Below are 24,137 nucleotides of genomic sequence, written 5' to 3' on the forward strand. Positions count from 1 at the left end.
TTGGTGCTGCGGTGGTGCTAGATGGGGAAACATTTGAAGTAGTCGACGAATTTATTTACCTGGGAACATTAGTGACATGTGACAACGAGGTTAGCCGTGAGATAAAGAGGCGGATAGCTGCCGCAAACAGGGCCTTTTACGGACTACGTAACCAGCTAAGGTCTCGCAGTCTGCAAATCCGTACTAAACTTGCACTGATTCTTCCGGTGGCTCTCTACGGCCATGAATCATGGACGCTGAAAGAGGCTGATCGGCGAGCTCTTGGTGTTTTTGAGCGTAGGATTTTGCGTTCAATCCTTGGCGGCAAACTAGAAAATGGTATTTGGCGCAGACGCATGAACCATTAAGTGTACCAGGCATACAAATCGGCGGATATAGTCAAGCGGATAAATCACGGCAGGCTTCAGTGGGCTGGGCATGTAGCGAGAATGCCGGATGAGCGTCTAGCGAAGGCTATATTTAGCAGTAATCCCGATAGAGGTCGTCGACTTCGGGGTAGAACCCGCACTCGTTGGATGTGTGCTGTCGACGAGGATGCACGCGAAATAGGTGTTAGGGGCGATTGGAGGATAGCAGCCCAAGACCGAGGGACATGGCGACGTATTCTGGATTCGGCACTGAATCGATAATCGGTCTGTTGCCTTAAAAGTAAAAGTAAGTAAGTACGAAAAATGAAAAACTTTCAATCATCTTTTTCTTCAAAAAACGCAAATTTTCCGCAAACTTTTAACATAGCTTCTTGAAGAGCACAAACAGGGCTTCCAGGCACACTATCAGGAACTGTGCCTACACGTGCTTACATTTAATGTTTTTGAAGGCAAAACTTAGGAAAGTTTCACATATTTTCTACGTGGCCTGCGGTTGACTCTGTAAGGTTAAAATCAATTAATCTTTCAGTTTTATGAAGCTTAAATAATAAGCTTTCAATTGTACGCAAACATACCATTACAGATTTACTAAGAAGTTATATATTCCAACATATTCAGAAACACTTTTTTTCTTAATTTTTGAGAGTGGTAGCTTTGGAGGCGTTTTTCAACATGAACCATTCTATGCATCAAGATTTAATTGAAAAATTATGAAAATATAGATCAAAAACTTTAAAATGATGTGCTCAAATCATCCTGAATGTGAAATTCGCGTTTTGGTAATTTTGGCCGCTGCTTTATATGGGGACCGTTTCATGTGTGATGTTTGCATAGACGTTTCTAAATGGAAAAAGATGCCATTTAGTGCTATTGGTTCATTTTTTTAAGAACACGTATTATTTTTGAGAAGCTATTGCAAAATGCTATTTTGGAAAGGTTTTGATGATTACAAATATTTTTGGAGCCAAAACGGTTTGTTTGATGGGTGTGACGCCTTCGGCAAAGTTGTAGATAATAATTTAGTCTTTCCGAAAAATATATGCACTCTAAAAAAAGTTATTTATATTTTGAAAAAATAAGTTAAAAGAAAAATTAATAGTCAATTATCTAAAAGAGCTCATATTTAAGAAATCTGTTTTTTATTTCATAAAAACCTAAACAATGAAACTAGATCATGGAGAAATCAAGGATCAATCAAGGAAAAGTTGCTCTACTTAGAAAAAAAATGATGATTGGTTAAAACCTATTTATTCTGGCTCATAAGATGAAATTTACTAATTTTACTCTCACTCGCTCGTTCGATCGTTGTGAAAAGCCAAAAACAAACTCTGGGATCAGTACTACATTATAATAACTAATTTCAACTCATTCCGCGGTACTACGAAACCTCCAGTGGAAACATTATTTAATTGATTATTGATTAATTGATTAAAAAATTGAAATTGATTAAAAAATAATATCGAAGTGATTCCCAGAAAAAAAAATTATCAAAAAGAAATTTATGCTGTACCGATCTGGTCAAGTTGCTGTTCAACAAGGAAGAAAACGCTCCAAAGGATTCAGAATAAAATTCTAAAAATGATTTTGAAGCGTTCTCCTTGGTTTGGTACACTCGAATTACATAGACTTACTGGTGTTGAACCATTAGAAGAAGCTATGTCAAATAAAATTATTAACAATTTTCGACAAAAATCGTTGCAATCCTCAATTGCTACGATAAGCTCTCCTTTTAGCCAATAAGTTAGCATCAAAAAGAAATGAAGTCTACAAGAAAATAAATTAAATTTGAAATGATAGAATCTACATGCAGCCAAACCTTTAGAGAAAATCTGGAGATCAATGAATATTTCGACTGCAATCAATTATACTAAATTCGATTTCTGTTTAGGAAACGTGCTGTGCGTGTAAAGGAATGCATAAGCCCTGAACTTCGGAGTCCGGAGTCCGCGTAAATTTCGAAATCAGCATGTATACCCCAGTGTATCCAGTGTATCCTGTAAGGTTTTAGTGAAATAAAATTGCGTGAATTTGTTCCTGAATTAGCGTAAAATCACGCGTAAATATTGATATCCGCCTAAAAATGTAGTCTTAAAGCCACGTTGAAGAAAGGTGTATAAAAATGCAATTTAAAGTCTCTCTAACTTCAGATCTCAAACATTACTGGAACTCAATTCAAATAAAATCAAGGTAACAACATAACCCTGAATTATCACGAAATACATGTTAAGTTATCATGAGAAATTAATTCAAATAGAGCAGGTTAAGCTAAAGTAGAAAAATTGTTGCGATCAGTTTGGCATCAGTTACCAACTCCGGTTCCAGTTTCGGTTTTTTTCCTGTATGGACTTCCTCACTGCGACCAGAATTGTTGATCTATTGTGAGATATGCCCAGGTGTCTGCTGTATCCCGCACTTCAATTATTAGCAATACCGCTATTGAGTAGTGGCATGCATATTATTATTTTTTTTATTATTATAATATTTTTTTATCAGTGCTTGTGTTATGTGCTACCCTTCCATTTACACGCTAACACGGTATAGGAGCACTATACCGAGCCTTGTTTCTTGGAGAAGTTTCGTCAAGCGTCCTTTTGGCCAGTTTGATCGATAAGAGGGACTTATTTTTTATTAAGAGGAAGTCACGCAAAGGTATTGTAGGTTTCAGCGTGAAAGAAGGGTAACTGGTGGGGAGCCTGAGAATAAACCCATGCTTAAAGTCCTTTGACAACCAAATGGCCTGATTCTACTAAGATTCGAACCCGCGACCATCCGCTTGACAATGCGGATTCTGTAACCCTGCGGTTACGCAGTTTCGGTTTAATTTTCTTTGAAATTATTTCGAATTTTTACCTTGAAATTATAGTTTTATTTCTGTCATCAGTATTATCAGAAGTATCTGAAAGTAAATATTCGTCATGAAAGACAAACGTATAAATTAAACGAAAATGTGGCGAAATCACAATTACTTTCAAACAAAACAAATGAAAGAAATTTAGTCAACTGGGACTAGAAAAATGACGAATGGGTAGGAAATAATACGTTTACACTTCGATGAATTGGGTCAGAAATATTTGCAAGTGAAAATACAAATCTCAAATATATAATATTTGCAGTTGTTTGCATAATTTTAAATGGATTTGTATTTTAGGATAGGATTTCAAACATTTTCCTCTCAAACATGGGAATGTTACAAATAATGTCAAAACTTTTCCCAAAACAAAATAAAGTGTTTATTGTACCACAAAAGTCATTACACTTAATCTGTATTTTAGATGCGCTTAGCTCTCGCTATTCGTAAATGGATGGAGACTTAAATTGTAAATAAATCGCTTTGACGTCATAGACCAGCGGTTCTCAACCTGTGGTACGTACCTGGGGGTACTCGAGAGCCTTCAGGGGGTACGCGAAAGAAAAATCAGTGATGGCGGACAAAGCATTTTTTTTTTTAAATACTTCAAATGTTGTTCAATATTACTCTTAAAACATGACTGTAGCAAGCAAACAAATCATAGTTCAATTTGAAACCTGTAGTAGACTACCACAATATGATCTACCACTACTCCCTCCCACTCTGCGAGAGCATTTCAAGCGAGGGGGTACAATTGAAATGAAAAAAATCGCTAAGGGGTACGCGGAAGAAAAAAGGTTGAAAACCGCGGTCATAGACTATTATAGTTGTGTGAAAGTGTCTCGTTTTGTGCCAAATAGTCGTGGTTTTTGGGAAGTATTACTTTACTCATTTCATTCGAAGAAAACAGTGCCTGAAGCGCATCTAGAGTTTGAAAAATTTACGGAAATGCTGTTCTGAGCGAAACAATATACCGAGATTGGTTCTGTCGCTCTAAAGACTATAATTTCGATGTTGACGGATGTTCACTAGGGTGTCTTAAAAAAATCGATGTTGAAAAGTCAAGGTGCTCAGCCCTAAATTGAAAGATAATGTTATTTATAGCATTTTTGAAAAAATTTCGACTTTCTAAAAAATTGTTATCAGGTTGCCCAAACGTGATTTATGAAAAAATGACTTTTCTAAGCTCGAACGCTAAAATGGTGAAATTGCTCGATGGGGATTCATGCCAAACGCAGGAACAGCTTGCTTCGGTGTTAGGAATTATCGACGAAACAGCCTTCCAGCTGACAACATGCTTTGGGAATAATTCAAAAACGCGGAGCTTGGGGTTATGATTGTAGCCAAGGGACGTTGAGGGTTGTTTTTTTTTTACCTGTTAAAAACTGCTCAAATGGCAAAAAAGGGTTTCTTCATCGCATCGTAACGGATGATGACAATTGGATTCAATACAGCAACCCAGAGAAAAAAAAGTCATGGAGTCTTTCTGATAATGTTTCTACGTCATCGGCTCGACCAAATATACACTGTGACCTTTTGCTATTTTCATAGCCTGTCACAATGCTCTACGTAGCCCAAAATTACGTCATAAAAACAAAACGTGGGTTGAAGATCACTCTTAACAGCTAGCTAGGAATAAAAATAAATTAAAACAATAAAGAAAATAAAAATATAATCAAATTAAAAAGTATACCCAAATATGACATCCAGAATAGCTATATAGGGAGATGGCACGGCGATTTAATCTTGATAAACTCTACACACACGGCAGGGATTGTGTTCAGCCCTGACAAGGTACACATATCATACACAGCACAACACACTGAACTATAATTATTTCGCCTGCAAAGGAGTTCGGAAGGCAAGTTCCGGGAGAGTCAGAAGGCAATTCGGGTGATCGAGAAAGTCCTTAGGCAGCATTGGCAGAAGGGATTGGACCGTGCTAGTTGTCGAACGCACATAGGACAGCCGCAGTTTTTACCACGTTAACCCGTTAACCACGTTTGGCACACGACAACGCAAAGTTGTAGAGCAACGTAATTAAATCGATACGGCTCTAATCCGCGAGTTAAAAGCAATCGTTTCGTCGCGGCAAACAATTGTTGTGTGCTGGAAAGGAGCGAATATATTGGCAGCTATTGGCAGAGATCGTACCCGTTTGGTGCCGTGGGTCCACTTACATCGAGTCGGAGTGTTTAAAAGACCAGGTGGGGGCGTTTACCAGTCGGCAGAGCGGCTATTGTCAGCGACGAAGCCCAACGTTAACCCAGTAGAGTTGGCAAGGCACCAGCAGGAACGAGAGTAGGCGTAGGCGAGAAGCAGCGGCGACGGCATAGAAACAGCGGAGACGTAACGGGACAGCGGCGACGGTGACCTCCGAGCGACAGACGGCAATGGAGCAGTGACAGACGGCGGGCCCAGACACTATCACACACACACATATCACGTAAGTCCAGTTTTGTAAAATATAGAGTAGGGAATTAGGGACGTTAGGGAAAAATTACCGTGCCAAATATACTAGTTTAAAACCAAGTGATCTTCTTCTCCTTTCCTCAATTTGACCTCTCCTTATGGACGAGCCGACCCTGAGGGCTCGTGGAGTTTTTTGCGATTGAGCAGCGGGGATAGCAAAAGCCTAGTGACATATTGGCGACCAACGAAAAATTTTACCCATTTTTCGAGGTTAAACAAGGGGGGAGAATGATAGTAATCATCGTTTTAGCCGGTGTTTCTGGTAATTGATCCTATGAGCAGTCCTTGTGGATTATTGCAGGGCATTTCAGATAATTAAAAGATAAACCACATACATCAAATCAAAGAAGATTTTCATGATAATCAAAATCAATGATCGATATCCACGTGGAAACAAAATAAGCTTATAGAAAATTCCTAACAGTCCCATTTATTTCTTAAATCTAAATCTAAATTTTTGAACAACTTCGGTTGATATAAAGATATTTGATGAGCTCATTACCCCAGCAGTTTGGTTGAGAAAAGGTATTTGAGCGTGACGTTTTTTAATTTATGGTATAGCTTATTATATGTGAAAACAGTGCATAATGAATAACATCACTCAATTCATCGCTCAGTACCACAGTTCGAATGTAGCACACTTGCTAGACGATGAACTGAAATATGAACTTGCTATCCGGAGAATCGAAATTAGTAACGAATCACGATCAGCGCAGGAAAGAATATGTAGAACGGAACTGAAAAGAGAGAGATATGAAAAGGCTTCACAAATACAGTTTGAAAAGAGCTGGGAGTCCTTACCAGAAGAATTAGAAGTATGCCTGAACAAAATTGAAGAAATTAAAAAAACTTTAGAATCCAGAAAAGTTAAGAAATCTCTAGATCAGAACTACAAATCACGATTACTACATTTATTGTTTCGTGTTCTAAGACTTAAACCATACGTTACAGAAGAGGCCAACAGAAATACTATTTCTGATCTAGCAGGCCAATGCGTGAGGTTATTGAATGACTTCTATTCAATAGCATCCCCCTACCCGGAAATTCGAAGAACGGAAACTGATTTGGCAAACCTTCAGTTATTGAAACTACGTTTTTCTTTACCTGATAATGAAGATACGAATGAACCTACTACCCACAATGAACAGTTTACCACCCACCAGACATCTAGTCAGGAAAGTGAGGATCTAACTAGAATAGAAGAAACAGGAAACAAAGTGAGGGAATTGGATAGTTCTCCAGAACCACATGAATTTGAAAACAACGACGAAGAAAACGGAGCGACAGCTCTCCCGTCGATGGAAGTGAGAATGTTACGAGAAGAGAACCTGCAACTAAAAGAAATGCTTACAAAAATATTGTCTCAAATGAAAACTTTAAATAAAACGCGCGTCGCTAACGAAAAGAAAGAAATATTAGAAATCGAACAACTAAATAATAACCAAGAATCGAATCAAAGTGCCGATGACGAGTCTCTAATAGACTTAGATTTAGCCAAGAAAAATGAACCGAAAATCGCTTATAAAGGCTTGTTAGAATGGCTTGCACAAGATCAACATTTTCCCAATATAATGCCAATCGATGAAGAGAGTGAGAGAAACGATCGTAAAAATGCCTCACGTCAAACACCGAAACCAGAATCTAACCCCAGGGATAACATGGTTCGAGAATTCTCGAGTACACGACTCCCGATACACAAATGGAAAATTAAGTATGACGGCATGGATGGCGGTCGGCGATTGAATGAATTCCTAAAGGAGGTTGAGTTCAATGCCAGATCGGAAGGTTATACTAACCGAGAGCTTTATAATTCTGCGTATCACTTGTTCTTGGGAAAAGCAAGATCGTGGTACATGGAAGTGAATGAGCATAACGAACTGCAAACGTGGGAGAATTTAACGAGAGAGCTGAAGCGTGAATTCTTACCACCCGACTTGGATTATCAATATGAGCGACAAGCACAGTCTCGAAAGCAAGGTTTTAGAGAGCGTTTTCAAGATTATTACCTGGAAATGACTCGAATATTCCGAAGTATGACGATCCCTTTGGCTGAAGAGAAGAAATTTCAGCTTCTCTTCCGTAATCTACGTCCCGAATACAAAGGCGCCATGCTTGCCCGCAACATAACAACGATCGCAGGTATGCGAGAGTTTGGGAAAAGTTTCGACTCAATAAACTGGCAATGGTTTATGGGTAACGACAGGGGAAATGGCAGAAGTGGGAGAGAAGGAAATCGGCAGATTAATGAAATTAGTACGGAGCAAAGACAGTCCGGATATAACAACCAGCGACCGTGGAACAGAGGGGATACATTTCAAAGAGAATTTCGTAACTCTAACAGAGATTCAAATTTTAAAAGTAATTATTATACCCAAAACCAAAAGTTACCCGCACCGTCCCACGATTCTAAACAAGTACCGTACAAATCCTACCTTCGCCCAGAACCAATAAATACCGAAAAGCCCGGTCCAAGTCGAAATCGCAACCCATTAGAATTGATTTTAAAATCATATGTTCCGGTTAAAAATGGTACGTGTTTCAACTGTCACGAGTTTGGCCATAATTTCCGACAATGTAAACAAGAAAAGCAATTATATTGCGAAACTTGTGGTTTCCCTGGTTTTGTACACAAGGATTGTCTGTACTGTGCTACAAAAAACGACGAGAAGGCTGCTCGCTGAGGCAGGGTAGCCTGAAACAAACTACAAAAAGCCCTCAGACTAGTGAGAGCACTAGAACTAACAATTTTCGCTATCAGTTAGGACACAAATCCATTTCACCTGAATTACCGTACGGAGAAGAAATAAACACAATTTTTTTACATCCTCATAGAGACAACCGACCGTTTGTTAGAATCGATCTCTTAGGAATCGAAATGTTGGCCTTATTAGACAGTGGTAGTAATCAAAACGTATTGGGAAAAGGGTCAGAGCGTCTATTGAAAAATCTTAATTTGAACTACTCATACTCGGAACTGACTTTAATAACGGCAGAAGGTAATCCAGTACCAAGTATAGGAGAAATTGAAGTTCCAGTCTCATTCAACGGTACGACCAAATTCGTTTCCTTCGTGATTGCCCCTTCGTTAAAAAGGCCGTGTTACCTCGGAATGTCCTTTTGGGACCAGTTCGGAATTTATCCTGCTCTTCGGGAAAATTTTATCGAAGTGCTCGATGAGTCCCTAGTAGAACAGGGCGGAGAACTCAGTTTGAGCCCCAAGGAGCAAGCTGAATTAGAGGAAGTAAAAAGAGAGTTTTTAACACCTGAGCCTGGGAATATTGGATGTACTCATTTGCTATCCCATACCATTGAAATTAAAGATGAATTTAGAGACCAACCACCAATACGCAAAAATCCGTACCCATGGAGCCCGCAAATCCAGCAGAAAATTAACAGCGCCTTGGATAACATGCTTCGTGACGATATTGTGGAATCATCCCGATCCGCGTGGGCACAGCCAGTTGTCCCTGTCTCGAAACGAGACAGTGACGCGGTGCGTCTGTGCCTGGTCGCGAGAAAGCTTAATGAGCGCACTAAGCGTGATGCTTATCCACTGCCGCATCAGAACCGCATTTTAAGTCGATTAGGATCGTTTAAATATTTAACCACCATAGATCTAAGTCAGGCGTTTCTACAAATCCCACTTAGCGCAGAATCTCGACCCTACACGGCATTTTCCATCCCGGGAAGAGGGTTATTTCAGTTCAAACGTTTACCGTTCGGACTTGTAAATAGTCCTGCGACCTTAAGCAAATTAATGGATAGGGTACTGGGATTTGGAGAGTTAGAACCGTTTATATTCGTGTACTTGGACGACATTATTGTCGCTAGCAGTACCTTCAAGGAACATGTCTCTAAGTTGAAGGAGTTGGCAAGAAGATTAAGGGAAGCTAATTTACGGATTAACCTAACAAAATCGAAATTTTGTGTACCGGAAGTGCCATACTTGGGCTATATATTATCTAAAGACGGGTTAAGGCCCAATCCCGATCGCGTACATGCGATTGTTGCGTATGAGGTGCCTAAATCTGTTCGTGCGTTACGTAGATACCTCGGTATGATAAATTATTATCGCAGGTTCATTGACCAATTCAGCGCACTCACAGCCCCGCTAACAGATCTGCTAAAAAACCGTCCTAAAATGATCAAGTGGACTCAAGAAGCGGATCAGGCCTTCCGAGCTACAAAAGAAAAGCTAATTAGTGCTGCTATAATGGCGAACCCCGATTTTTCCCTCCCCTTCACAGTGCAAACTGATGCGAGCGACCATGCCATTGCGGGGGTGCTAACACAGATCCAACAGGGCGATGAAAAAGTTATCGCATTCCATTCAGAAAAACTCAAGGGTGCGGAGCTTAACTATCACGCCGCTGAAAAGGAAGGGTTAGCTGCTCTCAGGTGCATCGAGAAGTTTCGGTGTTATATCGAAGGAACTCAATTCAGCTTAATTACTGATTCGTCAGCGCTGACTTTTATAATGAAGTCGAAATGGAGAACGTCGTCGAGATTGTCGCGTTGGAGTATCGAACTGCAGCAGTATGATATGATAGTGAAGCATCGTAAGGGAAAAGAAAACATTGTTCCAGATGCTTTGTCCCGTTCGATGGAAATTTTAGAACTAGATGCGAAAGCAGATTGGTACTCCAAACTATTTAAATCGGTACAACGTGACCCCGAAAAATATTTAGATTTCAAGATTGAAAACGACAAACTGTACAAACTAGTGTCATCACAATCAGACGTATTAGACTATGTGTTTGACTGGAAGTTGTGTGCCCCTGAGTCCAAACGTAAGGAGATTTTGTATAAAGAACACGATGAGTCGTTTCATATTGGATACGAGAAAACCGTCAAAAAAATAAAAAAATATTTTTATTGGCCACGTATGGCAGCGGAGATAAAAAAATACATTGCAAATTGTGAAATTTGCAAGCGTATTAAACATTCCACAATTTCGACGGTGCCTGAAATGGGAAACCAACGCGTTACCACTAGGCCATTCCAAATTCTCACAATTGACTATATCCAATCTCTTCCAAGGAGCAACAAGGGAAATGCTCATTTGCTTGTCCTTATGGATGTTTTTTCCAAATATTGTATTTTAGTTCCTGTGAGGAAGATTTCGGCGAGTAATGTGTGTGAGATTTTGGAACAACAATGGTTTAGGCGACTCTCGGTTCCCCAATACCTCATTTCTGACAATGCTACCACTTTTCTCTCGAAAGAGTTTCAGCACATGTTGGCCAAGTACGAAGTTAAACATTGGGCGAACGCGCGACACCGTAGCCAGGCGAATCCCACTGAAAGGCTCAATCGAACGATAAATGCGATGATGCGGAGCTACGTCCGGGAAAATCAAAAGCTATGGGACACCCGCATCTCCGAGGTTGAGTTCATCCTGAACAATACCATTCATGCAACGACCAATCATACGCCATATCAAGTGATCTTTGGTCACGAGATAGTGACGAAGGGATCCGACCATCGACTTCAAAAGATCGATGAACTGACCAACGACCAACGGGTGGAAAAAATGAACACTATCAGTCGGGAAGTGTACAGCAAAGTCGCTGGTTATCTTGAGAAGGCACACTGTGAAGTGAAAAAACGCTATGATCTGCGACACAAAAGATATTCGCCGACCTTTGACGTTGGCCAAAGTATTTTTAAAAGAACATTTCGTCAGTCCTCGGCGAAAGATAATTATAACGCCAAACTGGGTGAAGTGTATGAGCCCTGTGTGGTTTTGGCAAAGAGAGGAACAAACTCTTACGAAGTGGCTGATCTAAAAGGCAAAAGTCTCGGTGTTTTTTCGGCTGGTGATTTGAAAGCCTAAAATAAAAAAAAAAAAAATAAGAAAATAGTGGTTTTACAGGTGATAAGTTGTGATACTTATTGATCCTGGTTACGATGATGTAAGGATCGATGAATAGGGGTTATGTTTCTTGGTGTCAGCCGCATCTAATCGGTGGCATTATGGAAGGCCAGAGATAGTTTTCTTGTGCTGACAGCCTCAAAGGTACGTACAAGCCAATAAAGCGTTTACAGTATTTGCCGATGAACAATCATATTCACTGGTTAGTTCCATAGTAATTAAAAATGTTTGTCTTTGGAAAACATGGTGTCCATTCGTATTTTAGTCCTTTATTTGACGAATGGTGATGAGTGAGGATGTTATTTATGCTGCACTGCACTTCTGTTTTGTTAAGGAATTATTATCACCACAAATTTGATTCGCTACATCTTAAAAAATAAATAGTTTTTGTCTGAAATGGCGAAGAAAATTAGAATGCTCACCGGCCGGAATTCAGTACAACAAGAGATATATACCATTTTCAATGCCAAAACAATCATTTTTTAGGTTGAACTGAATCAAGAAAACCAATATTTATTTAGTGGGGTAAATAAACTGCCGTGTATCTACGCACTCACACAATGGGATCTTCCCATTCCTCGTTAGAGTACGGTGAACGCACCCCGCACGCTATTGTTGTATAAAGTTGAGTTGTCGGAGTAATATGCCGCGATCAATTAATGTATAATTTCGCATGACTTATCGGTTATTATTGTGTTGCGGAACTGTGTATAGTTATCTTCTACCAAGCTTGTTTTAATAAAATTTTTAATTAGTTGTATTAGTATTATAGGTTAAATTGTCACGATTATTTTCGCTCAATGTATGTTGGTTTTATCAAGTATCTGTTAAGCTTATTTATTCTGCATTTTCTGTTTTGGGTGCAGGTGCGGCACTACTCTGATTATTAGATTTTTCCCTATAAAAAAAAATTAATTTTATTAATTTTTTTTCTCCGAGTCGTGCGGTAGTGTGACCTTTTGCTATTTTCATAGCCTGTCACAATGCTCTACGTAGCCCAAAATTACGTCATAAAAACAAAACGTGGGTTGAAGATCACTCTTAACAGCTAGCTAGGAATAAAAATAAATTAAAACAATAAAGAAAATAAAAATATAATCAAATTAAAAAGTATACCCAAATATGACATCCAGAATAGCTATATAGGGAGATGGCACGGCGATTTAATCTTGATAAACTCTACACACACGGCAGGGATTGTGTTCAGCCCTGACAAGGTACACATATCATACACAGCACAACACACTGAACTATAATTATTTCGCCTGCAAAGGAGTTCGGAAGGCAAGTTCCGGGAGAGTCAGAAGGCAATTCGGGTGATCGAGAAAGTCCTTAGGCAGCATTGGCAGAAGGGATTGGACCGTGCTAGTTGTCGAACGCACATAGGACAGCCGCAGTTTTTACCACGTTAACCCGTTAACCACGTTTGGCACACGACAACGCAAAGTTGTAGAGCAACGTAATTAAATCGATACGGCTCTAATCCGCGAGTTAAAAGCAATCGTTTCGTCGCGGCAAACAATTGTTGTGTGCTGGAAAGGAGCGAATATATTGGCAGCTATTGGCAGAGATCGTACCCGTTTGGTGCCGTGGGTCCACTTACATCGAGTCGGAGTGTTTAAAAGACCAGGTGGGGGCGTTTACCAGTCGGCAGAGCGGCTATTGTCAGCGACGAAGCCCAACGTTAACCCAGTAGAGTTGGCAAGGCACCAGCAGGAACGAGAGTAGGCGTAGGCGAGAAGCAGCGGCGACGGCATAGAAACAGCGGAGACGTAACGGGACAGCGGCGACGGTGACCTCCGAGCGACAGACGGCAATGGAGCAGTGACAGACGGCGGGCCCAGACACTATCACACACACACATATCACGTAAGTCCAGTTTTGTAAAATATAGAGTAGGGAATTAGGGACGTTAGGGAAAAATTACCGTGCCAAATATACTAGTTTAAAACCAAGTGATCTTCTTCTCCTTTCCTCAATTTGACCTCTCCTTATGGACGAGCCGACCCTGAGGGCTCGTGGAGTTTTTTGCGATTGAGCAGCGGGGATAGCAAAAGCCTAGTGACAACACACTGTGAATTTGTTGGAGCCAGGTTGGTGTTATTTATTATGAGTTGTTGAAACCGTACGACACCAATACTGGAGAACAGTATCGATTTCAATTGATGCAATTAAGCCGAGTAATGTGCGAAAACTGCCAAAATACGTGACGTGCTGGGAACGAAAAAGTGAATCTACTGGATGACAACTCTCGGCCTCACGACTGTCGAAATCATTAAAACTTGCATAGGAACGTTCTTCCTAGAAAAGAAGGAACCAAATAAACAATAACTAATAGCAACGATTTTAAAAAAGTTCGAATTGTAATTTTAGTATATTAGAAAATCAAGATAACTTTTTCGAACTTGAGAATTGAGCTGTTAATTCAATTGTCTTCAAGATCATACCTAGAACATAAGTTTTACCTAGAGCAAATTTGTTGAAATAATGTCATCAATCTAATATTTTCTGGACAATTTAAGTAAAAAGTTGCATTTTTTTTCAAATAGGTTACAGCATGCCACATCGTGGTTGTCTGTATCACAAGTATGTCAGAAGCAAGTCGAGATCAGTCATCATAACACCTACGTGATGTTGTAATTTTCATCATAGAATCTTCACGCTCTCTGGTGTTAACAAATTGCAATCTATTTTGCTTTGTGCATCCTTTTGAAATATCAAACGTTTGTATGTGGAGTATACTATGCACTGGCATATTTTAAAATTAGGGATTTAATGTCGAATCATAAAAACCAAGTTTTTTATATGCAAGGTCGAAGTTAGCATACGTATTCTACTCTGATTTTCATAGTTTTTGTTGTTGATCCAGAATTCTAGGGTCAGTACTCAACGCGCCACTTATTGAAACCACAAAAACCGAACTTATGTTTCAAACTTTCACTGTTAGCAGGTAACTACAGAGAACATCACCAAAACCAAAATTACGTAATTCACCAAACCACAGATCGATCCCAAGGAAGAACACAAATTTAGCATTCACTGCAAGTCGCACCTTTATCAATATTCTTCACTGTCGCTTTATCCCGCGCCTCCTGTACACACTTTTCCCGCTAGAACCGTCCGCCGTTCTCCGGTAAGACACGGACCATGCGCGATCTCGTACACTATCACAACGTTCGCTAGCCACTGGTCGCACACCGATCGATCCCTAGAATGCAGAGCGAACGATTTGGAGAATTCGATAATCGCACGACGACGGTTTGTTGTTCCGGTGCTGTTGCGTGACTCGCGCCGTCCGAATTCAAGCTCGAACTGATTCGATAGTGTCCATTCGAAAAGTCGGTCTCCAGACGGTGGCGTTGCGTACTACTGTCGCGCCGTTTTGCGTCCGCTTCACCACCACCGATTTTTTTTTCTGTTGTGTGTTTCGCTATCTCTTTTGAAGGGAGGCTTGCGTGCGCGCGTGCAAGAGAGATTGCTGCTGCTAGTCGTTCCGTTCCGATCCAGCTGCGATACCTGCCGAGTCCGCGATGGTTCCAAAGTTTCGTTATTTTGACAAAAAAAAACGCGACACTCACACCTTGAACGGTTCCACACATACACACCTACACACATCGAATGATTAACTGTTACCTCATCGATCGCGTAGATCCAAACTGAATGCATCTTCGGAACGTCGAAATTGAGAGGAATTTTACAACACTCACCCAGAAAGGCTTTCAGCCTGTCCAGACAGAGAGGTCGTCCGGAACCGGAGCCTAGAACCAGCCACTGAGCTCACGGTGAACGGGTTGAGGATGATCGACGATCACAACCCCGTTTGCACCCATAATTGTCCTTCGCGGGCTGCCTGTGGGGTAACCTTATAAAAGGCCACCAGGCGAGATGATTTGTGAGGGGTAGAGACGGATTGAACTTTTGTAAAGAAAAATACGTGCATAAATTGTCCCGATGCACGGCGTGCTGTTCAGTGAACTTTGCGTTGCGCATGTCAGGGTGCTGGCGGGCCCCTGACAGGCACGCGTGCTCACAGGCTCGAATCAATCAACCCGTGAATAAATTAATAGACCAAAATGGATTCTTTGTAGACTTGATCAGTTCGATTCGAGATAATTTGAATTAAAATTTACCTTTTTTAGGCATACGACTCCAACCCTCCGCCCAATGCAATGTGAGTAAAAGTAATACTCTCCATTCACCCTCACTTTTTTCAGCGATGGCGCTCACATAATTTTAGAAATTTAGTGACCAATTTGAATAAAATCATTTGCATATACAGTAAATATATTCATAAATGCATTTGTCAAGGTTGTCTATATGTGGAAAGTATTCATACTATTGTGACATCTCATGTTATTAGTCATATTATTATTGAGAGTATTTGACACATGTATATTTATAATTTTATACTGATCTATCTAATCCTGATCAAATCAAAGAATAATAAAATTTTAGAAAACTGTATATTTTTCTATCTATCTTTATAAAATTGAAAGTATCTTTGTATGTTCGTTACATCATGAGTTGTTCAGAAAAAGCTGATATTAAAGTATGTTCGTCTATGCTTGAAAACAAACCATAACTTTTAAGCCGCCCCATGAACAAAAGCTGATATCTAATTCAAATTAAGATCAGGCCTGAACATATTCAACTTGAGTTCGAACGGAAACCGTACCAAACCTATCAAACTGTCTCCGAAATGGCGTCCTTGCAGAGTGGCTTGTCGATAGATCAAGTTTGCCTAATCGGCAACCGGCAAATGGCTGCCTTGACCAATCCATTAGCCCACCGCAGGATTTGTCAATATGTTAATCCGATAAAATCGGTACTTTCTGTCAAGTTGCAACGTTGCTGCTGCGCCCAACAGTACCGAAACGGCGAAAGCAAATCGATCTCAGAAAATCAAAACCCACTTACAAACTTCAAAACAACCTACAGCAGCCGGTTAGGGTGTTTTGCCATTCAGGCCAACAACACAAAAACTAGCCTCCCGCTCTCCACCCAGTACAGCTGCCATGGTTGTTTCTTTTTTTTTCAAAATTTTCATCAGCTATAGCATGATTGCATAACCATACCGTCCACGTCGGGTTTTCACTCGTGGCGACCGAAAGATTGCGACGATCCCAAATCTATACCGTTTCTAACCTTGGCCGAGATCATACTTGTTCGGCTCGATTAGTCTTCTTCCAGAAGACTTGTTTTTTTTTCTCAAACGTAAAACTTTCTTCACTAACTACCCCAAAAGCCGAAGGCTTCTGCGTCTTTAAATCATTCTGTCACCAAACAGCAAAGGTTTCCAAATTTCGTTACGTTGTTTCTTCTCTTCTATGCTATACTTTTTATTGTGTCTTTTTTTCAAAGTGACAAACCAAACTTCGACTTCCACCGCTAGTGGAGCTGGTCACGAAGGCGAAAGATTTAACCGGTGGGGGCCAATGTATTGTCTCTCGGGTCGAGTTACGTGACCCCTAAGTCGCAGCCGCAGGTTCGTTGGTTGCGTGCGCTGATGGACTTGACGTCATGAGCCAACTAGCTAAGCCACTCTCCACTTGCAGTGCTGCGGATTTGGTCTTGTTTATTTTTGGCAAACCTGCTAACGATTGCTTAACAACGTTGAATTATATCGATGGTTTTCTCACGGAAGCGCGGATGGTAAGCTAAAATAATACTTTTAATGACATTTGATGATGATCTAGCAAAACGTTTTGTCTGATCTTCAAAATATTTACTAAATTTCTGACTCACTTTCAAGTGGCCTCACCACAGCCACGGCAGAGACATTCTTGCGCTTGAGCGCAAGGTTCCACTGACAATAACTAAACCTAGTCGGTGAGTCACATTAGTTTCCAAGTTACCATTCGCAAACACGCGATCATTATGAGCTCACCGATTCATCAAACCGAAACTTTCAAGAACAATACGACCTGACCCCACGGACGGTTGCGTGTATATTGTCACCTAATTCAAGAACAATAGTGTCTAATTATCCTCTCCTAAGAGACCACCACCATAATCACCCGCAAATGTATCATTAGCTGCGGAGCAAACCAAAAGCCGTGCGCTGAGATTTTTCTTTCGCAGTGCGAATGACACACCCGTGATATGCAGAAAACCAAAGCATGCTAATAAAGTGACCTTCTGCGTGCCTCTAAGCGCGAGTTGCGACCTTTCTGCGCAGCGTTCTATGTATCGATTAGCACGTCGCCGCTAAGTAGATGCCTATCCAGAATGCACCCCCAACTGCTTGCTGGTAAATGTTTTTCTGATTTCAAATCCATCAACTGGGGGAAAGAGTTCTAGATGTTTATTTTGAGTTTGGACTTGTCTATTTATGTTCTCATTTTTTTCAGTCTGCTGTGTATTTTTGGTTGGTGGTGGTTTAATATTAAATTTTTATTTTGAACTCTGGATACTGAAATTTCAATTCCTGACGCCTTCAGCTTTAGATGTTTTTGGTGTTTTTTTCTCTCGTCATTTTCAACATATTGAACGTTTTTATTATCATTTTATGACGTTTAAAACATTTCTATTGAAAGTTCCCAACGTTTTTGAGCTTTTTTCACGTTTCGATCAAAACTTAATGATTTTTTATAACGTTTTCGAAACTTCTCGATTTTTTGACGTGTTTAATCATTTTTGACGATATAATCCTGTTCTGTGTTTTTGATTTCGTTTGACGTTATTGTAATCTGACGTATTTGATAATTTTCAATTATTCTGACTATTTCTAACTTGTTTCCTTCGAACTTTTGTGCCCATTTTATCAGGGAATTTATGATATTTTTGACATATTCATATTTAAAGGGTTTGTATGTATTGTATTCGGGTTTTTGAATTTTTGTCACATTGTGTTTGACATTATTCATTTTTATAATGTTTACGTTGAGGATTAAGCTTCTCATCGAGTATCCAATTTTTGAGTTTATGAGCTTTTGAAATTTTGATACCTTGACTTTTCGTCGTTTTTCTTATTGGTTTATTTGCCTTTTGATTTTGTTGACTTTTACATTTTTTGATATTTTGGACATTTTTACGTAATTGCCTTTTAAATTTTGACTTCTTGAATTTTCGACTGCGTGGACTTATTGACTATTTCACATTTTACTGTTTTGATTTTTCGACTTTCTGAACTCTCCCTGTTTGAGTTTTTGATTTTCTTCTGTTTCACTTTTTTACATTTGGATAATTTGGCTCTTCGATTTAAGGTTTAATAATTCATGAAACAGAGAACTAACAAAACTAATGGTGAGGACTCCTAACTTTCTCATAAACCGAGAAATTCGAATTATTTCCATAATTTGAAATCATTTCAAGACGAAATATTTTGAGATGCTTTGATTCTTCTACTTCTTTTTCTAATTTGGACATTTGACTTATTTATTGCTCTTTGGTTTTAAACTTGTTGTTTTTACGATTTTTTGAATCCTTGTTATTTTTTAAACTATTTGACTTATTGACTTGAAATTTTTTGGACCGTTTGAATTTTTTATCTTTTCACTGCATTTTTGAGTACTTGTTATTTTGTCTGTATGAATTTTTGTTGGTTTGACATCATGACTGACGCTTTGATTTTGACGTAGAAATACGTCTGTGACCAGATAGTTAGAGCTTAAACGCGGGACAACAGTTTAATTCTGTGATGGTCAAAAATTACACATGCATAGTAGAGTGTCAATGACTTGTATGGGAAAAATTTGATATTTGAATTCCAAAAGGTTCAAAAGTTTCGTATTCTCGAACAATTTTCTCATACAGAAGTTCAGCTCAATCGGCCTTCGAGAAGTGGTGCCTCAAACCGGTCAAAGTATTACTTTTTTGACTGATGATGAAGTTCATGAAATGTTCAGTATAGATTTTTTTGTATGCCAATTGTTTCAGCAATGTATAAAACGTCGAGATCTGGTTTTATCTGAAAAAAAAAATCGACGAATATCGGCTCTCTAAGACTTAGGAATTTATGAGCTGGAAAACTTTCCATTGGCCTAGTCAGTTCAAGTCCAAGAGAGTCAAATATTTTCAATTTTTCTTTTAGATAATACCTGATCTCGACGTTTCATGCATTTCTAACATATTTGGCATAAAAAACTAGATACCGACAACCGTCCCAGTGAAAATAAGTGATATCTTGTGGTTTATTTTTATTGACATCGCGTGGCATTGCAAAGGCGCGTGGAACACATTAGATGAACGCGGGACATTTCGCGGGACGTTTTCCTACGCGGGACATTTTGTTGAAACGCGGGACTGTCCCGCGAAATGCGGGACGTCTGGTCACTTTAGTCTAAAGGCAACACATAAAGAGTAACAAATTTAAAAACCAGAACATTCAGAGCATCACAAAAAATGTTCACATGTTCAAAACTCAATCAGTTTCGAACAAATTTCCCTCATAATTACAGCAATCGATAGGAGAACCATGTATGCACCCGCCCATATGCAGAAAATTGCGGTTTGATTATTCGAACGTTTGTACTGTTGAAAACTGTCAGACCTTGTTGAAACGCTAATTTCGACCTCTGAGTGCACGCTTAATGCTTGCTTCCCCTAACACGGCCGACAGAATCCTATCCCAGAGACCTATCCGTTATCACATTAGCCGAGAATGCATTATTTGGGCTATGTTAGCACCTGCTTCTGCTCAAAACAATCAGTTTACTACTGGATGGCCATCAGCACGATCCTAGGTAGCAGCGGTAGCGGTAGCAGCGTCAGCGGTAGGTGCAGCGCAATTACTTCTGCTAGTAAAAAAGTGCCTTTGTGCGGTGTAGTGACAGTGTAGTAGCACTTCTTGCTCTTGTAAAAAGCTTCCTTTGTGATGCAGCGGTAGCTATAGTGGCCGGTACTTCCACTAGTGAAAAATTGCCGTATTTTGGCGACATACAAAGGGGGTGCTGGCAACCGAAATCTGTTAGTCGTCAAATTTACAGTGTGAAAACAACTTTCCACTGTGTTATCGGAAGAGTGTCTTATACCCGCTGTTGGGGATAGCACAGAAATGCGATTAGCATCATATCCAATATTAAATTAAATAATAAATTGTCCTTTTGAGGATCAATTGAATACCTCAATTGAAGTGTCAATATTTTCTCGTTCACTTATTACACTTCAAGGTCGGTTGAGAATTCGACTTCATCTCCACGTCTTATTAATTATTTCTGCTAACATTGTACTATTGAGAATGATTAAGCCTAGTTGAAACCTGGATTTAGACTTATATGATTGGTCACCTAATGCTCGCTTTCCCTAACACAGTCGACAGAATATTATACCTAGTTAACCGTTAATGCACTTAATATAAAACCTGATTCTGCTTAAACTCATCATTTTACTAATGGACGAACGATTCCAACTTAGTACATAGCAGCTGATAGCAGCGGGTAGCAATATCGGTAACGGCAGCTTTATATCCACTGTTGCAAGAGGACAAATTATTGGGAACTGGGTCGACCAGCAGCAAGCAGAGCTGCAGCAGGCGGCGATTTCAAATATCTACGCTGACGGACCAGCGAAGTAAACAGCCTCTTCCACAACGCTAGATTTTGGCTCTCCCGTCTGTGTGGGAAGCACCGTTGACATGTCCTCATTCTTGTGGAAACTAAAATCAACCGTCCTTTTTAGAACGACCAAGTATTTTGTTGTATTCCACATCTGAGTATTACTCAGTAATCGTGAGTTTAGTATCAAGAAACGAAATGCTACTTACTCCTAACAAATGTCATCTTTCTTTCTGTAGGTTTAAGATAAGAACAAACCTTTTGCAATAAATACATTGACAGACAGGCTGTTGTATTCTTACGTTAACCTTGTAATCGTGTCTTATAAATAACCAACGATTTTTTTCTTTTGATCTGAGCCTTTTCGACTTGTTAAATTTATGGCCTTTTATTTTTTTGATTTTCAATTTTCTGTAATTGTCATCTTTTAGAATTTTACTATTTGATATTATGGCGTTTGAACTTTTCAAGTTTTTGACTATTTGCTTTGTTTTTTATTGATGTTAACATTTTACGGCTTATAACTTCACTTCTATAATTTTTGTTATTTTAACATTTTGATATTTAACTCCCGAACATTTTGATTTCTGACTGTCTTTTGACTTGTTTATTCTTTGGCTTTTGGTGTTTCAATTTTTCATGTTCCCGACTTTTTGAACTTTCCACTTTCTGGACTCATTTACTTTTTTGTTCCTCACTTTTTCTGCGTTTAAATTTTTTTTATTTATACAATTTATTTTTTTCAAGTTCATGCATATTTTAAGATCCTTTAACCAACCTTTTCACGACGTCACTTTTTGACTTATTTCCTTGCAGATTTTCTTTCCTTCTAACTTATGAGCTTTTCACTTCATTTTTGCATTTTCGATTACTGAATATTTTGTCTGTTTGATTTTTCTTTTGTTTGACACGTCAACTTCTAACGCTTTGATTTTTGACTTCTCATTATATTTTGTATTTTTTGGACACTGGTTTTTTATCCTCTTTTTTTACATATTTACCCTTTTGACTTTTGATTCTCTCAATGTTCAGATTTTTTGAATTTTGATCTCTGACTGATTCCGAGTTGTTTGAAAAACGACTAAAACCGTTAGTTTAACGGATTTATCGGAATAATCAGTCCGTGTATACGAGCAAAAACGATTTGTTTCTTCTTATTCCGACAGGACTGATTCCGATTTGTTAAATTGTTTGGCTCTTCGACTTCTGGACTGTCTTGACTTTTCGACCTTATATATTTTAACTTTCCGTAATGGTTTTTCTTTTGTTTTTCACTTTGACAACTTTTTGAGTTTTTTACTATTTTTTTTTTGTTTGCTTGAATTTTTATTATTTTTACATTTGGATATTTAAGTTTTTTATTTCTCGGCCCTTGACTGACTCTAAGACCTCTGGCTTGTCGACCCAATTATTTTCTTCAACTTTTTCGTAATTCGAATTTTTGAATTTATGATTTTTTTTATTTTAAGGTTATCTGTACTTATTGGATTTTTTATTTTTCACCCTTTTGAATTTTTAATTTTCTGACACTTCACTTTTTCAGTTTTGGATAACGAGTTGAGTTTATTAATTTTTGGAATTAATATTTTTAGATTCCTCGATTCTTCAAGTTATGCTTTAAATCATTTTTTTCATCTAGACATTTGAGCCGTTGAGAGCAAAAGTGGTACATGTGCCATTAAGTAAATTTTTCAGGAAACGCGATAAACGAAAACACTCAAATAGTAAATTATTTTCAACAATTTTTCCCAACATAACTGCACTAAATCATTGTTGGAAAGATTTCAAAAGACGGTACATGAAAGCATAACGAGTTCTGGTTGAGAAACTTACATAAACTTCAATGGAAAAACATGTACCACTTTTGTTCTATGAGAAAAATAATGACAACCAGAAACCGTTGAGAGCAAAAGTGGTACATGTCCAGTCTAAGCATGAAGGATGCATTATAGCTCGCTAATCTTAAAATATAGAACTGAAATTCCAAAACAGACAGATCTTCATCTGAAAGTACTCAATCACTTGACCAACTTTGTCTTCAGCAATTGTTCATGATTGCATGATTGTTCTATATCCTAAGATCTTCGACTTACAATTCATCAAATATGCACAGACTGGACATGTACCGATTTCGCTCTCAACGAAATGGTGATTATGTTAATTACCAAAAATTGTTCTGGCTATAACTTTGGTTTAGGTTATCGGATCTCGGGTTTTCTTAGATATTCTAGTACGTTATTGTGTTCTGCATCAATTTATGCAAAAAAGCCAAAAAGTGTAAAATTGTCACATGTACCACTTTTGCTCTCAACGGCTCATTTGTCTGTTTGATTTCTTATTCTATGGCTAATTTTTTCATCTTTTGACTTATTAAGATTTTCACTGCCGCTTTACATTTTTATTTAATTGATTTTTTGACTGTCTGATTATTATGATTTCAAATTTCAACTACCTGTCGGTTTTTTAATTTCTTTTTATTTTTTGAATTTTTGTTCTCAAAGTTTTTGATTCTCTGGTTTTATTTTATTCTCTTTTATAAATAATTTTTTGAACTTTTCAAGGTCTCGATGTTTAGTTTTTTTGACTCTTTATCTCTGACTTTTCGCCTTGTTGAATTTTTGGCTGTTTGACTTTCGGACCGTTTTGACCCTGTCAATTTTTTAGTTTTATCTGTTTGAACTCCGACTTTTCGTAAAATTTTCAATTTTTTGATTTCCACTTATTTACTTGAAGTTTCTGACTGCTTTTTTATGTTGTTCTGTTTTTGTTATTGCTGAGATTTTTCAACCCTTTAATTTTAACTCTATTATTTATTGAATTCTCGGCACGATGACTTGGGTGTTATGGTCAAAAATTAATCAAACAAAAATATGTGTAAATCGACCAGTTTTTTTATAAAAAATTTAAACATGTTTATTGCTAAGCTCAATTTGTTCAGAATTAAGCAAAAATCTTGACTCAAGCTTCTTTTTTAGCGAATGTTAAACTTCCTCATCAAGTTTTATATAGCCTTCTAGGTTATTTTGGTCGCCGCAGAGCGCCAGTTAGCCTTGAACTGCATCTCGTTTACAACCACGGCT

At 38.6% G+C, this 24,137-nt stretch overlaps 2 protein-coding genes across 5 annotated transcripts in view; one reads left to right on the plus strand and one right to left on the minus strand.

The window, feature by feature from the left end:
• Positions 1–24,137, plus strand: part of LOC129724274 (D-beta-hydroxybutyrate dehydrogenase, mitochondrial) — a 196,184-nt gene that overhangs the window by 61,973 nt on the left and 110,074 nt on the right. The gene's annotated exons all lie outside the window — the stretch shown is intronic.
• The window catches only part of LOC129724277 (elongation of very long chain fatty acids protein 7), an 88,122-nt gene that overhangs the window by 13,232 nt on the left and 50,753 nt on the right, over positions 1–24,137 (minus strand). Inside the window, exon 1 of one of the 3 annotated variants that reach the window (XM_055679011.1) lies at positions 14,616–14,893. The exons of the other annotated variants lie outside the window; for them this stretch is intronic. The gene's annotated coding sequence lies outside the window, so the exon portion shown is untranslated. Of the gene's footprint in view, positions 1–14,615; positions 14,894–24,137 lie in introns of those variants that run through there. 3 annotated transcript variants of the gene reach the window in all.

This window comes from Wyeomyia smithii, chromosome 2 (assembly GCF_029784165.1).
Source record: "Wyeomyia smithii strain HCP4-BCI-WySm-NY-G18 chromosome 2, ASM2978416v1, whole genome shotgun sequence".
Taxonomy (NCBI): domain Eukaryota; kingdom Metazoa; phylum Arthropoda; class Insecta; order Diptera; family Culicidae; genus Wyeomyia; species Wyeomyia smithii.